Source organism: Halichoerus grypus, chromosome 11 (genome assembly GCF_964656455.1).
Source record: "Halichoerus grypus chromosome 11, mHalGry1.hap1.1, whole genome shotgun sequence".
NCBI lineage: Eukaryota > Metazoa > Chordata > Mammalia > Carnivora > Phocidae > Halichoerus > Halichoerus grypus.
This window is the reverse complement of record NC_135722.1, coordinates 64639158-64655189: the sequence shown is the minus strand read 5'-3', so window position 1 is coordinate 64655189 and position 16032 is coordinate 64639158. Positions and strand designations below refer to the sequence as shown.

Below are 16032 nucleotides of genomic sequence, written 5' to 3'. Positions count from 1 at the left end.
CAGAAAAACAGCTGTTACTTCTCAAACATTAAAATTACTGTGGGTAGAAACGGAAAGTAACAGAATGAGAAAAATAAATGAATAAGCATTAATTACATTTAAAAATTCTCAAAGCTAACTGCAAAGAAAGGATATTCTTTAAGTTTTACAATTAGTTTTAGCGTTTTCTTATTATTCCACTAAAGAAAGATCTTAAATTACCATTATTACTGATAAATGACATGGCATATTTTACTAAATGTCATGGATCACCCCATATAACACTTGATGTTATGTCATCAAACAGGCAATAAAGAAGCTTATCATAGGGGCGCCTGGATGGTCAGTCATTAAGGGCCTGCCTTTGGCTCAGGTCATGACCTCAGGGTCCTGGGATTGAGCCCCACGGGCTCTCTGCTCAGCGGGAAGCCTGCTTCTCCCTCTCCCACTCCCCCTGCTTGTGCTCCCTCTCTCGCTTTGTCTCTGTCAAATAAATAAAAATCTTAAAAAAAAAAAAAAAAGCTCATCATAGGAAATACTGAGTAACTTTGTCCCTTTCAAAATCAATGTGTCATTAAGTATACACCCGAGCCTATAAATGCCATCTAACTTCTATGGGGAAAATAGAGGCCAATTTCTTTAATCCACATAAGACAATCAGAAACGTTAGTCTGAAGGAAAAAAACCATACAATAGATTTTTGGTTATCTGCTGTTTTCATAGGACTATAAAATGTTTAATCAAATACTGAAGAACAAAAATCTGGAGCAACACATATTCCTAATAACTAGAATACTCCTTACAAATATCAAAACTCTCCTTAAATTTTCAAGCATATGAATAAAAACTTACAATGTATTTTTCTGTGATTTAAAAATACACACACACACCTCTCACTAAATAGGACTAACTTAAAATAGTTTTAATATTTTTAAATTAACTGTTTTATTAAATTTCCACGTATTAATAAATTTTCCAGATTTGTTATTTCTATCATTGCAGTCAGAGAACATACTTTGTATGATTTCAGTCTTTAAATATATCGAGACTTGTTTCACAGTAGCCTAATATATGGTCTATCCAAGAAAATGCTCCATGTGCACTTGAGAACGTATCCTGTTGTTGGGTAGAATGTTCTGTGTTAAGTCTGTTAGACCTAGGTGGTTTATAGTGTTCAAGTCTTCTATTTCCTTGACGACCTTCTGTCCAGTCATTCTATCCATTACTGAAAGTAGGATATCAAAGTTTCCAAGAATTATTGTTGAACTATTTTCTCCCTTCAATTCTGCCAAGCTTTGCTTCATGTATTTTGAGGTTCTGTTGGTAGGTGCAAACAAGTTTATAACTGTTATTAACTTTCTGATAGATTGACCCTTTTATCATTATATAATGTCTTTATCGCTCATAATAATTTTTGTCATACATCTATTTAGTCTGATTTTAGTCCATCCACTCAAACTTTTAGTTACTGTTTGCATGTATCTTTTTTCATCTTTACTTTCAACCACTTTGTGTCTCAATCAATAGTTGGATCATGTTTTTTTTTTAATCCATTCTGCAAGTTTCTGCCTTTTAATTGGAGAATTTAATTTTCTGTTAAATAGATACTTGCTAGTGTACCATTTTAATTCTCTTACCATTTCTTTTACTATATATTTTTTGTTATCCCCTTAATTGTTGCAGTAGGGATTAACATAAACATCTTAATTATAACAACCTAGTTTGGATTAATGCCAACTTAATATCAGTAGTACATAAAAACTTGGCTATGTAATTTCTCTCCCTATGTGTTGTCATAAATTATTTCTTTATACATAGCATGCCCATAAACATAGGTTTACAGTTTCCATTTTTTTAAGATTTTATTTGAGAGAGCAGAGCAAGTGAGCGAGAGAGAAAGAGAGAGAGCAGGAGTGAAGGGAGGAGCTGAGGGAGAAGCAGACTCCCCCCTGAGCAAGCAGGGAGCCCAATGCAGAGCTTGGTCCCAGGATCCTGGGATCATCATGACTTGAGCCAAAGGCAAAGATGCTTAACCGACTGAGCCACCCAGGCACCCTACAGTTTCCATTTTATGAAGTTGCCTTTTATATCAAATGGGGGGGAAAGAGTTACAAACAAAATGTACTATACTGATTTTTATGATTAACTAGTTACCTTTACCTGTGTTCCTTTTTCCTTCATGGGAATTCAAATTACTGTCTCATGACCTCTTTTTTCAGCCTGAAGGGCTCTCTTTAGTATCTTTTGTAGGCTAAGTCTTTGAGTAATGACTCTCACAGTTTATCTGAAAATGTCTTCATTTTTTTTTTTTAAGATTTTGAGAGAGAGAGATAGAGCACACGCATGCGGGGGGAAGGGCAGAGCAAGAGATTCTCAAGCAGACTCTGAGCTAAGCGTGGAGCTCAATGCAGGGCTGGATCTCACGACCCTGAGATCATGACCTGAGCTGAAATCAAGAATCAGACGTTTAAATGACTGAGCCACCCAGGCACCCTTCTCCTTCCTGATGGATACTTTCAGTAGAGAATTGACAGTTTTCCTTCCAGTGCTTTATACCATCCCACTGCCTTTGGACTTCATTGTTAATGGAAACCAGCTGTTAATCTAAGAATCCTTGTTATTTGAGGAGTTGCTTCTCTTGCCATTTTCTCTTTGACAGTTTGATTATATGTCTTGGTATGGAGTTTATCCTACGTGGAGTTTACTGAACTTAAGTGTGTAATGTTTTTCATCAAATTCAGAAAGTTTTAGGGCATTGTTTCTTCAAATATTCTTTCCACCCCATCTCTCTCCACCTTCTGGGACTCCTACTGTGCATATGTTGGTATACTTGGCAGTATCTCAGAGATTGTTCATTTTTCTTCTTTCAGCTTTTCAAAGTAGGTATTTCAATGGACCTTTCTTCAAGTTCACAGATTCTTTCTTCAGCCTACTCAAATCTATTGAAGCCCTCTAGTGAACTCCATTTGCTACCATACTTTTCAACTCTATCATTTGTTTAGTTCCTTTTTATAATTTCTCTATTAATATTTTCTATTTGATGGCACATCATTCTCCTGGTTTCCTTTAATTCTCAGTAAATCCAATGTTAACCCTAGGGACAGCTTCTGTTCATTTCTTCTCTGAAAGGGCCTTACATTCTTATTTCTTTGCACGCATCCTTTTTATTGAAAACTGGATGCTGAATATTATAATGCAGCAAATCTAGAAATCAGATGTTTTCCCCTCCTCAGGGTTTATTGTTAGTATTTGTTGTTTCCTTAATAACTTTTCTGAACCAATACTTTGAAGTCTGTATTTTTTGTCATGTGCAACCGGTGACATTTCTATTAGCTTAGTGGTCAGCTACTGATTGGAAAAACATTTCCTTAAAAGCCCGGAACCCAAAAATTCTCCCAGTCTTTGCAGGCAGGTCGGTTGTGTTTGGGATATCCCTTTAATACTAGCCAGGTAGTTTTCAACTTAGTCTTCACTTCCTGCTTATGCACAGCCCCAAAGTCAGCCAGAAGTGAAAACTTAGAACCTTCTTAGTTCTTTCCTGAGCATGTGCACAGCCCTGACTGTATACTGTCTTTGAGTTTCCAAAAATTTCCAGGTCCAAGAACTCAAAGCCCTTATTCCCCAAAGTATCTTATTCCGGGGTTCCTGGGTGGCTCAGTCAGTTAAGTGCCTACCTTTGGCTTGGGTCATGATCTAAGGGTCCTGGGATCGAGTTCTGCATTGGGCTCCCTGCTCAGCAGGGGACTCTGCTTCTCCCTCTGCCCCTACCCCCTGCTCGTGCACTCTCTCTCTCCCTCTCAAATAATCTTAAAAAAAAAAAAAAAACCCACAAAGTATCTTATTCCCAGCCTTTCCTCCCAGGCTTTGTAGTCAATTTTTGCCCCAATCATTGTCAGTGCATCAGGCAGCAGTGACACATACATTCGCAGGTAAATATTTTTGACAAACACTCCCAGGTTGTCACTTTACTGAGATAAAGGAAAGTCTTTTCAATTAATCTTCAAGGGAACTACCAGAGAAACCAAAACAAATTAGTGTCTACCCTTGAACAACACAGGTTTGAACTATGTGAGTCCACTTATACACATTTTTTTTATAGTACAATACTGTAAATGTCTTTCCTTATGGTTTTAATAATATTTTTTCTCGAGCTTATTTTGTCTCTTACTATACATATGGTATATGTAACACATTTAACATACAAAATACACATTACATACATAACTTTTATGTTTTCAGTAAGGCTTCCAGTCAACAGTAGACTATTAGCAGTTACGTTTTTGGGGAGTCAAAAGTTATATGCAGACTTTCAACTGCACAGGAGATTGGTGCCTCAACCCCATGTCGTTCAAGGGTCAACTTTAATTATAATTTGTTGTGAATGAGGTCCATTCTGCTCCCTCTGGTACCAGTACCAAGAACATGAGCTATTATTTCCAAGGCTACCACTGAACTAAGGAACAGGGGATGGGTCCAAGGTAAGTTAAAATGTTACAAAGCTCACTGTTCTTACCAAGATTTAGTGGTTTTCTTAATTAAATGCTTCCCTGGTTGCTACAAAGTTTTGGTTAGTTTCCAGAGTCCTGAAAAAGATTCCGACGTTTTTGCCAGTTTTTGTTGCTGTTGTTGCTTTTATGAAGAGATGGACTTGTGAAGTTCCTTACTCCATTAAAACTTTGTTTTAAACCTAGAATTATGCTAAGTCCAGAAAATGTACTGCTATTTTTCTGTATAACAGGCTTCAATGACCTCAATCAAGGAAAAATGTTCAATAGAACCTTTTATTGCCTTAGTTTTAACTACTCAGGGAGTGATGTGCCCAAGCATCTCTAACCCCTTCTTTTATCAAATGCAAGCTCCCAGCAAATTACTAAGCAAAACTGGCTAAGGCCCATTTTAAGAGATGGAACTACAGAAATATTCTGACTTCATTTTAAAGGACTCTGGGACTAAGACAACTTAAAAGAAAAAAAAAAGACTCAAAAGTCTTCAGCAATCTTCGTATTTCAAAGGGATCCACTGTTCAATTAAATCATTCTTTCAGTCACTCTTATTCTCAAAATGGGCTTGACACAGTAGTTGATAACCTTCAAGTACAAAGTTTCTTGTTTGTAAACCATAAAATACTGGGAAGAAACCCTGGAACATAATATAGAAACTTAGTGTTCACGGACGCCTGGGTGGCTCAGTCGTTGGGCGTCTGCCTTCGGCTCAGGTCATGATCCCAGGGTCCTGGGATCAAGCCCCGCATCAGGCTCCCTGCTCGGCCAGAAGCCTGCTTCTCCCCCTCCCACTCCCCCTGCTTGTGTTCCCTCTCTCGCTGTCTCTCTGTCAAATAAATAAAATCTTTTAAAAAAAAATATATAGAAACTCAGTGTTTAATTTTGGATCTGAATTCATGACAGCAAAAGTAAAAAGAAAAACATGATCGGGGCGCCTGAGTGGCTCAGTCGTTAAGCATCTGCCTTCGGCTCAGGTCATGATCCCAGGGTGCTAGGATCGAGCCCTACGTCGGGCTCCCCACTCAGCGGGAAGCCTGCTTCTCCCTCTCCCACTCCCCCTGCTTGTGTTCCTGCTCTTGCTACCTCTCTCAAATAAATAAATAAAATCTTTAAAAAAAAAGAAAGAAAAACATGATCAATTACATTGAGTCTTAGTGTCAAAAAATTAAACAAAAACAGGGAAAGTAAAACATCTGACCTGGTCTTGAAGAAACAAATTAGAATAATTCCTCAATAATCATTCTAATAGTAAAAGCAGAAAATCTTTCAAAGGTGTTCCTCAAAGGGTCCCTCCTCAATGCAAGTCAAGAACCTAACATAAGGCACACCTCAGAGGAAGAAATCCTACAAACTAGTCTTTTACTGCTAGTACACAAGGAAAAGCAGTCTTCATCACTTACTGTCTGGGTCTAATGGACTTTTTAAAAATATATACATTTTAAGTCATTTTAGAAAAAAAATTTTACAAGAAGAAAGATAGTGAAAAACAACTTTATTAGAATTTTTAGTAAGTACTGAAGTTCAATAAATCCAAATATTCATTGCACATTTCCCAGGTTTTTAAGTTATAAAGAACCAAAATGAGCCACATTCTCTGAATACCACTGTTCACTGTCATGAATAAATGTGGAATATATCCATCATATAAATCTGACTCTTGATTTTTTTAACACATCTTCTAATAGCTTCTAACTTATTACTTCTGGTTCTTTTTCTAGCAACTGCATTATCAAAATTCAATACTTCAAACCCTGAAATTTTGAGAACTTTTAATGGCTCATAATTTGGACAGGCATCTTCTTTGATCCATAATTTGCAAAACACTGTCATTTTTAGATTTATAAAATTATTCAGAATAAACAATCCAATTAATGTTTCATTTCTACACCTATTGCCTTCTAATCGCCTTTGTTTACACACACCCATTTTCAGCAATGTCCACTTAGAAGCTGTATCCAGTCAATTTTAAAGCAAAAACATGAAAGAATACCAGCATAAAGATGGTGTCTCCAATCTCCTTTTACCCTTCCTGAAAGATGACATAATCTTTTAAAAACAATGCAATATGAAGACTCTAGGATAATGCAATGGTAACTAAGGTGCACAGGCCAAATTTGGCCCACAACCTATTTTCATATGACCTGTGAGCTAAGAATAGTTTTTACATTTTTAAAGGGTTATTTAAAAAATATGCTACAGAGACCATATGTGGCCCACAAAGCTTAAAATATATACTATCTTACCCTTTACAAAAACCCATGCCAAGGGCACCTAGGTGGCTCAGTTAGTTAAGCGTCTGCTTTCGGCTCAGGTCATGATCCCAGGATCAAGCCCTACATCAGGCTCCCTGCTCAGTGGGAAGTGTGCTTCTCCCTCTCTTTTTGATACTCCCCCCACTCCCCGCTCATGCTCACTCTCTCTCAAATATATAAAATATATATATATTTTAAAAGTTTGCCAACCTCTGCTCTAAGCTCGTCATTCTTCCATTTTCTTATTATTTCAAACTTTTTTTTTGCAAGGTTGAGAGCAACTGATGAGTAATGATGAAATAATTCCTTGGATGAAATAGCAAAATGTTTCACAATATAGGAAAAATAAGATTACTAGTATCATCAAATGCATCTTAGATTTGTAAGATGGTCTAGTAGACCCATATGGTAATTGATTGCAAAATAGAATGACTTTTAAAAATATACAAGCGGCGCCTGGGTGGCTCAGTTGTTAAGCATCTGCCTTCGGCTCAGGTCATGATCCCAGGGTCCTGGGATCAAGCCCTGCATCGGGCTTCCTCTCAGCAGGAAGCCTGCTTCTCCCTCTCCCACTCCCCCTGCTTGTGTTCCCTCTCTCCCTGTGTCTCTCTCTGTCAAATAAATAAAATCTTAATAATAAAAATATAAAAGTAAATAAAAATATACAAGCAAATGTTCTCTTTATTCTTTAGAAGACTTCTACAAAAGAATAAAACTCATGAAATATCAGTCTTTCTAAGAGTTATGAATGCCCCCCCAAAAGAAACTAAAAAACCTAAAAGTGAGTCCACTGGTGAGGATATTGCATGTGTGCATGGCAGAGATGACTAAAGAAAACACTTATGACAAAAATAAGTAATTCACCATAAATTGGCATTTAAACATGACATATGCTAAAAAGCTACATAAAACAGCTTAATTATGCCTGCATAAAAGCCTTCTTGGTATTGAATTACAAATCAAATATATATTTCTAAAACCTCTTTACTTCATTTCTATTGAAAGCCTGATAAGCCTGAAATTACATTTTTTACTCATGCATAGTTCAAGAGCAATGTAACTACCAAAGGTTTATCAACAATAAATATTTTAAACCAGATAAAATTGATAATGTATCTGACATTACAATGTCTTGAATTTGAATGTCTAAAATGTATTTAAACAAGCAATATTTACCAAGTACCTAAAAGTCCATCACTGTGCTCTATACATTCTAAAGAACATACAGTAAAAGATACAAACAGCCCCTACTCTCAAGGAGCTTACATTCTAATGGGAACAGTAACAGTTCCAGTTCCAGTTAAGTAACAGTAACAGTTACTTAACCTTTCTGAATAGGCTTCACTTTCTTCATAAGATCTTTCCTAATCTTTCTATGATTTTATAAAAACATACTATTCCTTGAGTACCAACTATATGCCAGGCACTATCATACATTTTGCATTCGTTATCTCTAATGCTTGCAAAAACACTTGCACTATAGGTATTATTAAATCCATTTTACCTGTAATCCCCTCTAAAGTGAAATAACTTGGTCAAGACTACACAGCTAGTAACTGGGATTCAAAATAGGTCTATCAAGCTCTAAAGCTGATGCTCATTCTAGTTCATTATCCTATCGGTTTATACCAAATTCCATGATATGAACTCTTCACTGATTTTTATGCATTACTTACTTCACAATAAGCCATTCAAGAAAGCAAGCCAAGAAATGTCAGGAAGTAAAAGGTTCCCTCCCATTCTGGCTCACTAGCTCTGTTTCATGTGAATAGACTGAGTAGCATCTTGAACTCTTGTTGTCCTTCCTAATCCCCTTGACAAGCTCAACCCAGTTTTAAAACAAAAACTAGAATAAGTTTAAAAGCTTCTTCCTGGCAACTGAGTTAAATGAAATTAGAGGAGACTATATATGTCATGTGCAGAGAAAGCCAAAGTGATGACATTAAAATATGTCAGCAAGCCCAAAAAGAAGAGAATTATAAAGAAGAAATTCAAATGATGATTTATAATAAACTCTAATTTTAACATTTCTTAAAAATTCCTCTTGGGTGCTAAGCCTTTTTATATGGTTATTTTTAATGACACTGTCATAATAGACAAAGAAAAGCTGAGCAACTGTGCCAGATTAAAGACAAAAGACAATTAAATATCTTAACAATCCTAGATGGAGGGAATAATGCCTGTTACTAATGGCATTATTAAGAAAATTGGCAAAACTTTATGCATACTGTATATTAGACAAGAGTATTATATTAATACTAAATTTGCTAAATTTGATAATTATACTATGATTATATAAGAGAGTATCTTCGTTCTAGGAAATACACTCTGATGTATTTAGGAGTCAAGGAACATAATGTCTACAACTTATTCTCAAAGTTTCAGGAAAAAAAAAATATATCCATACATGCACATTTAAAGATCTCGGAGAATGATAAATAAAATGTAGCAAAATTGATGAATGTGGGAGAATGTAAGAATTCTTCACACTATTCTTGTCATTTTCCTTTAATTTTAAAATTATTTCTAAATAAATAAATAAGTAAATAAAATATTTCAAAATAAAGTTGTTTTAAATCCCTAATGCAAAAGAGAATTTTTAAATATCTGAATGGTTTACTTTTAGAATTTCATTCCAAACTAATACTACCTCATAGTAGGGCCAGGATAAAATAAAAAAAAGAAGAACAAAAAGAAGAAGAAAAGAGAAAGGGGAAAGAAAGAAGGTAAAACCCTTCCATAACCCTTCTATATACAAGGTGCCCAATTTACTCTGAAGGCCTAAATCATTGAAATATTACCTTTTTTCCTAACAAGAGTATTCTACAAAACTCTACTACATTCAATACTCTATTTTATTCATATAAATACACGATCTCTCTTCTTTAACCACAGGTGATTTGAACAACTATTTCTTATTCTTCTATTAAGTACAATCACATGTTAGAAGTGCTACAGACACAATAAAAAATACTTGTCAAGTTCCACGTAAGTTTTTATTATATCTGACCTAATGTCCTACTCCCCCACCTGCTATTCCAATCTTGGCCTCTTCTGTTTCCCATTCTCCATATAATTCTCCACTGCAGATGTCACTGGAATTCTCCCTGACTGAGGCATTGAACCACCTCCTCATTGTCTTGTGAAACACTTTACAAATAGTTAACCTACAGAGAAAAGGAAGGTTTTAAGTTGAACTCTGTGTGTATGAGAATACGTGGATGTGGCTTAAACAAACTCTTCAAATAATATATGATCTCCACAAATATTTACCTTTGACAGACATGTATATAAGTATGCATAAATGTGCATAATATAAATTCTTTCAGTTACATATTTTTGGTAAGAAAAACTGCTTCAACCTTCCAAATTCAGAATTAAAATTTTAAACCTTTATTTAAAAGATAGTGTACTCATGTTCCTTATATATTGTGAACCAAAACTTCTTAAAGTTAACATTACATGGCATCTCATTATTCACACTTATTACAGGTTTTAACAGATGTTTAAGTCATTATAAATGGACACGAGCACATACTATATGAATGCTGAGTTTTCTTAGTATTCTTATAGTTAAATGATCCTACTAAGACTAGATAACACTTTCAGAATTCAAGTAAGACAATTTAAGAAAAAAATTCAAAAAGCACTGTAAAATCTGACAATATTAATATAGAACTAGAAAGAAATACTTTAGTATACGTGGAAAAATGGGATTTCCAATGAAATGGACACACATCAAAAACATAAAAATAAAAATAGCCTATCTCACAAAAGACTTCATTGAGAAAATTAAAGATGCAGTCTACTGAAAAAATTTCCAATATTCCACTATATGTTAACTAACTAGAATTTTTAAAAAATTTGGAGGGAAAACAAAAAAAGAAAAAATTCCACTGCAACCTGGACTTGATCATGAAATACTTTTCTCAACCAGATTAAGTCAAAGCAAAGGTGAGTAAATAATCCTGTTTGCCTCTTCTATTCAACTCTGAAAAATGTGAAAATTCTGAACTCTGGGGAAAATATACAGAGTATTGACAACAGACCTTTGGGCTTCCAATTATCCAGATCTGACTCACATGCTATTAAGAGTTGCAATGTTGGGGATGCCTGGGTGGCTCAGTTGGTTAAGCGTCTGCCTTCGGCTCAGGTCATGATCCCAGGGTCCCGGGATTGAGTCCCATATCAGGCTCCTTGCTCAGTGGGGAGCCTGCTTCTCCCTCTGCCTGCCGCTCTCCCCTGTTCGTGCTCTCTCTCTCTCTCTCTGACAAATAAACAAATCTTTAAAAAAAAAAAAAAAAAAAAAGAGTTGCAATGTTGAACTGTGGTATGAAGATGATAAAAATGGGAGATAAATATCTTTAATTCACAATAAATCACCAAGGGGCACCTGAGTGGCTCAGTCAGTTAAACAACTGACTTGGGTTCAGGTCCTGATCTCATGGGTCGAGGGATCAAGCCCCGCTCAGCGGGAGTCTTCTTGGATATTCTCTTCCTCTGCCCTTTCCTGCCACCCCCCACCACCAAGTAAATAAAACCTTTAAAAAAAAAAAATCACCAAAATGTGATTTTTGCCATACGGTTTTTATCATTATATTCAGAATTTCACTAATCAGACCAATATAGCAAGGAAAACTGGAGATGAAGCCCTATAAAAATGGCAAGATCCAGTTTCATAGCTGTCAAATTATAGATGTTTACTTTGTTAATATTAATTTACGGTACACTATGAAAAGTTAACAATCCATATCATAATCCCTAGAGGAAGCACTAAGAAACTAATACACCTACGGGCACCTGGGTGGCTCAGTTGGTTAAGCATCTGCCTTCGGCTCAGGTCATGATCTTGGGGTCCTAGGATCAAGCCCCACATCGGGCTTCTTGCTCAGTGGGGAGTCTGCTTCTCCCCCTTCCTTTGCCCCTCCCCACCACTCATGCTCTCTCCCCCACCAATAAATAAATAAAATCTTTTTTTTAAAAAAGATTTTATTTATTTATTTGACAGAGAGAGAGACAGCGAGAGCAGGAACACAAGCAGGGGGAGTGGGAGAGGGAGAAGCAGGCTTCCTGGCGAGCCGGGAGCCCAATGTGGGGCTCGATCCCAGGACCCTGGGATCATGACCTGAGCCGAAGGCAGATGCTTAACGACTGAGCCACCCAGGTGCCCCAATAAATAAAATCTTAAAAAAAAAAAAAAGAAAAACAATACACCTTTGCAAAAAACCAACAGAAATATGGATTAAAAAAAAAAAAAAACTCCAAAGAGCAAGGTAAAAATTTAAACCTAGCATTATCTATAACGTTAAATATTAATGGACTACGCATCTCATTTTAAAGGCAGAGAATGTAAGAACAAGTTTTTAAAAAGCAGCACCTAACTATATACTCTTTATAAGGGACGCACAGATTTATGTCAAAAAGTAAAAAATGTAGGGTGCCTGGGTGGCTCAGTCGTTAAGCGTCTGCCTTCGGCTCAGGTCATGATCCCAGGGTCCTGGAATCGAGTCCCACATCGGGTTCTCTGCTCAGCGGAGAGCCTGCTTCTCCCTCTCCCACTCCCCCTGCTTGTGTTCCCTCTCTCACTGTCTCTCTGTCAAATAAATAAAAAAATCTTTAAAAAAAAAAAAAGTAAAAAATGTAGAAAAAAATATAGCATGTGAACACTAACCGTGAGAAAGCCAGAAAAGTTATATAAATTTTAGACAAAGTAGACTTCAAGATAATAGCATTACCAGAGATAAAGGGCATTTTATATAGATGAAAGGGCCAATTCACCAATTTCATACACTCATAAAACAGAGGAAGAGAGAACAATTGTTACGTCTTTTATTTCTTTTTCTTGTCTCACTGCACTCTTTACTACCTGTATTCAACATGGTGCTTGAAATAAGGGCAATGCATTAAGGCAATAAAAAGAAATAAAAGGCGTCAAAATTGGAAGGAAAGAAGTAAAAAGTCTTTTTCAAAGGCATCATCTATATAAAAATCCTGGGCAGCACTAGAATAAGGGAGTTTAGCAAGATAGTCAGTATATGTTACCCTTTCCTTCATCCTTCAGGATACAAAGTCAATATACAAAAATCAGTTGTGTGACAACGAGAAATGGTGTTGAGCATGAGGAGCAACAGAAACTCATTCCTTGTTGGTGGGACTGTAAACACACACAGCCACTTTGGAAGAGAGTTTAGCAGCTTCTTACAAAACTAAACATACTCTTACCATAAGATCCAGCAATCACGCTCCTTGGTATTTATGCAAAAGAGATGGAAACTTCAGTGCACACAAAAAACTACACATGGATGTTTAAAGCAGCTTTATTCATAACTGCCAAAAATTGAAAGCAACCAAGATGTCCCTCAGTAGGTAAATGGATAAACTGTGGTATATCCAGACAATGGAATATCATTCAGCACTACAAAGAAATGAGCTATCAAGTGAAAGAAGCCAATCTGAAAAGGCTACATACTGTATGATGCCAACTACATGACACTGAAGAAAGGCAAAATCAGAAAGACAATATAAGTTAAGTGGCTGCCCAGGATTGGGGGTTAGGGGGAATGTGAGATGGGGGAGATGAATAAGCAGATTTTTAAGGCAATGAAATATTCTGTGCGAAAGTGTAACTAGATATCGGTCACTAAACATTTATCCAAACCCAAAGAATGTACAACACCAAGAGCGAACCCTAAAGTAAACTGGACCTTGAGTGATTATGATGTGTCTAAGTTCATCCTTGGTAAAAAAACAAAACAAAACAAAACAAAAAACCATTCTGGTGAATGATGTTAAAATGGGGGAGGCTATGCCTGTGTGGGGACGGGGTATATGGGAAATCGGTGTACCTTTTCTCAATTTTGTGTAAACCTAAAACTGCTCTAAAAAAAATAAAGTCTTTTAAAAAAATCAGTTGTACTTCCATATACTAGCAATAAAACAACTGAAAATTTACAGGATGTTCAGAGACTTATGAAAAAAAAAAAGCCAAGGGGCGCCTGGGTGGCTCAGTCATTAAGCGTCTCCTTCAGCTCGGGTCATGATCCCAGGGTCCTGGGATCGAACCCCGCATCGGGCTCCCTGCTCAGTGGGAGGCCTGCTTCTTCCTCTCCCACTCCCCCTGCTTGTGTTCCTGCTCTTGCTATCTCTCTCTGTCAAATAAATAAAATCTTAAAAAAAAGCCAAAATGTCCAACAAGGAATAAGTAATCAAACCATAACTTATCAACAAAATGTAATACTATACTATCATTTAAAACAAACAAACAAAAAAAAAAGAACCATATCCTCTACATCAGTGTTTCTGAGAGCCTTTTAACTCATGTCACCTTATCTCTTTAAAGAAACAGGGCGCCTGGGTGGCTCAGTTGGTTAAGCGACTGCCTTCGGCTCAGGTCATGATCCTGGAGTCCCGGGATCGAGTCCCGCATCGGGCTCCCTGCTCGGCAGGGAGTCTGCTTCTCCCTCTGACCCTCACCCCTCTCATGCTCTCTCTCTCATTCTCTCTCTCAAATAAATAAATAAAATCTTTAAAAAAAAAAAAAAAAGAAAGAAACATAAAAATCTCATCTTCTATTACCAGTCCAGCCCATCTGAAGATCAGAATGTGTCTGTTTCTCACTTTATTTGGTTACTAGGGAAAAAAGGATGGAAAAGAAGGAAAAACTAAATACTTCATACTTTTGGAACACATCAAAATTTCATAACCCATTATGAAATACTACTAAATAAAAATGGCAGAAAACAGTAGTTACAGGCATAGGAACTATATATATATACACGTAAGACAATGGAAATTTGAATGTATTTTTCTCCTTAAATTTACTTTGGGAGGAGAAAAGACTTACTATGCTTAGAACAGTGAACTAAAAATCTGAGTATCTAGATCCTAATTCCTCCTCTATTTTAGAAATGCTATAAAATTTCTAAATCTCAAGATTCTCAACAGTAAAACTAAGGAGTAGATTAATTTTTTTTTTAAGTAGACTCCATGCCCAGCATGGATCACATTGAGGGGCTTGAACTCACGACCCTGAGATTAAGACCTGAGCTGAGATCAAGAGTCGGATGCTTAACTGACTGAGCCACCTAAATGCCCCAGATTAAATTATTTTTAGGGCCTTCCATTCTAATACCCCATGGCTTACTCTGTTACTATACTTGGAAAGGATATGTTCTATTAGTTTTTTTATGTAGTACCAAGTACACTGTACCTTTATTACGACTCTCTAAAAACTGCCATGAAAATCATGATCCATTATCCACATTCAGTACCCTTTCTCCAGGCCTCCTATACCATTTGTTTTAAAGGCCATTTTAATCCAGGAATTCAGTTCCACTTCTAGGAGTTTCTCCTACAGAAATACAGTGCTAGAAAATATGTACAAAGATATCTGTAAGAATATTTATTGTAGCATTGGTAATAAAACAATTTAAAACAATGGAAACAACCCATATTTCCATCAATTGAGAATTAAACAAATGATGGTATTGCCATACAACATTCAACTGTTTCAAAGAGGCTGATCTACACATAATACGTAAAAGTTAACAGACTCTCTTCTCTGAGCAAAATATTTTAACTTCTCTGAAATCCAACCTCTTAAGAACCGGACACTAACAATACCCCCTTCTAGGCTTTCATGTGTATTAACTATTTAAACACATCAAAGCCTAGTACAATGCACTGCACAAGCAGATATTCAGTATATGTAACCCTTTCCTTTATCCTTCAATCATTATAAAATCTTCCTAACTGAATTCTCTGGCTCTAATCTCAACAGATTCTCCAAGCCATTCTGGACAGTAATTTTCCTAAAATATCATTTTAAATAGTATCACTCTCTTGCTCAAACACTTGCCTACCAGAAAAAATTTAAACCCCATATAGCTTAACCATCACACAACAGCTCTACTTTACTTTTAAAACCTTAGCCCCTCCATACCTCTCAAATAGGAGCTTATCATGCCACCCTTAAAAGTCTGCCTCCTCACTGCCATTTGGAAATGCAGTGCATATTACCTTTATGACTCTCATCATTTCTTTTTTTTATTTTAAAGATTTTATTTATTTATTTGAGAGAGAGAATGAGAGACAGAGAGTATGAGAGGGAAGACGGTCAGAGGGAGAAGCAGACCTCCCGCTGAGCAGGGAGCCCGATGTGGGACTCGATCCCGGGACTCCAGGATCATGACCTGAGCCAAAGGCAGTCGCTTAACCAACTGAGCCACCCAGGCGCCCTATGACTGATCATTTCCAAATGCAATTCTCATCCTTCCACTGCCATCCCATCCGAATCTATT

General features: G+C 36.5%; 1 protein-coding gene across 2 annotated transcripts in view; it reads right to left on the bottom strand.

Moving 5' to 3' along the window:
* HIKESHI (heat shock protein nuclear import factor hikeshi) overlaps positions 1-16032 on the bottom strand; it is a 38738-nt gene that overhangs the window by 7779 nt on the left and 14927 nt on the right. The gene's annotated exons all lie outside the window — the stretch shown is intronic.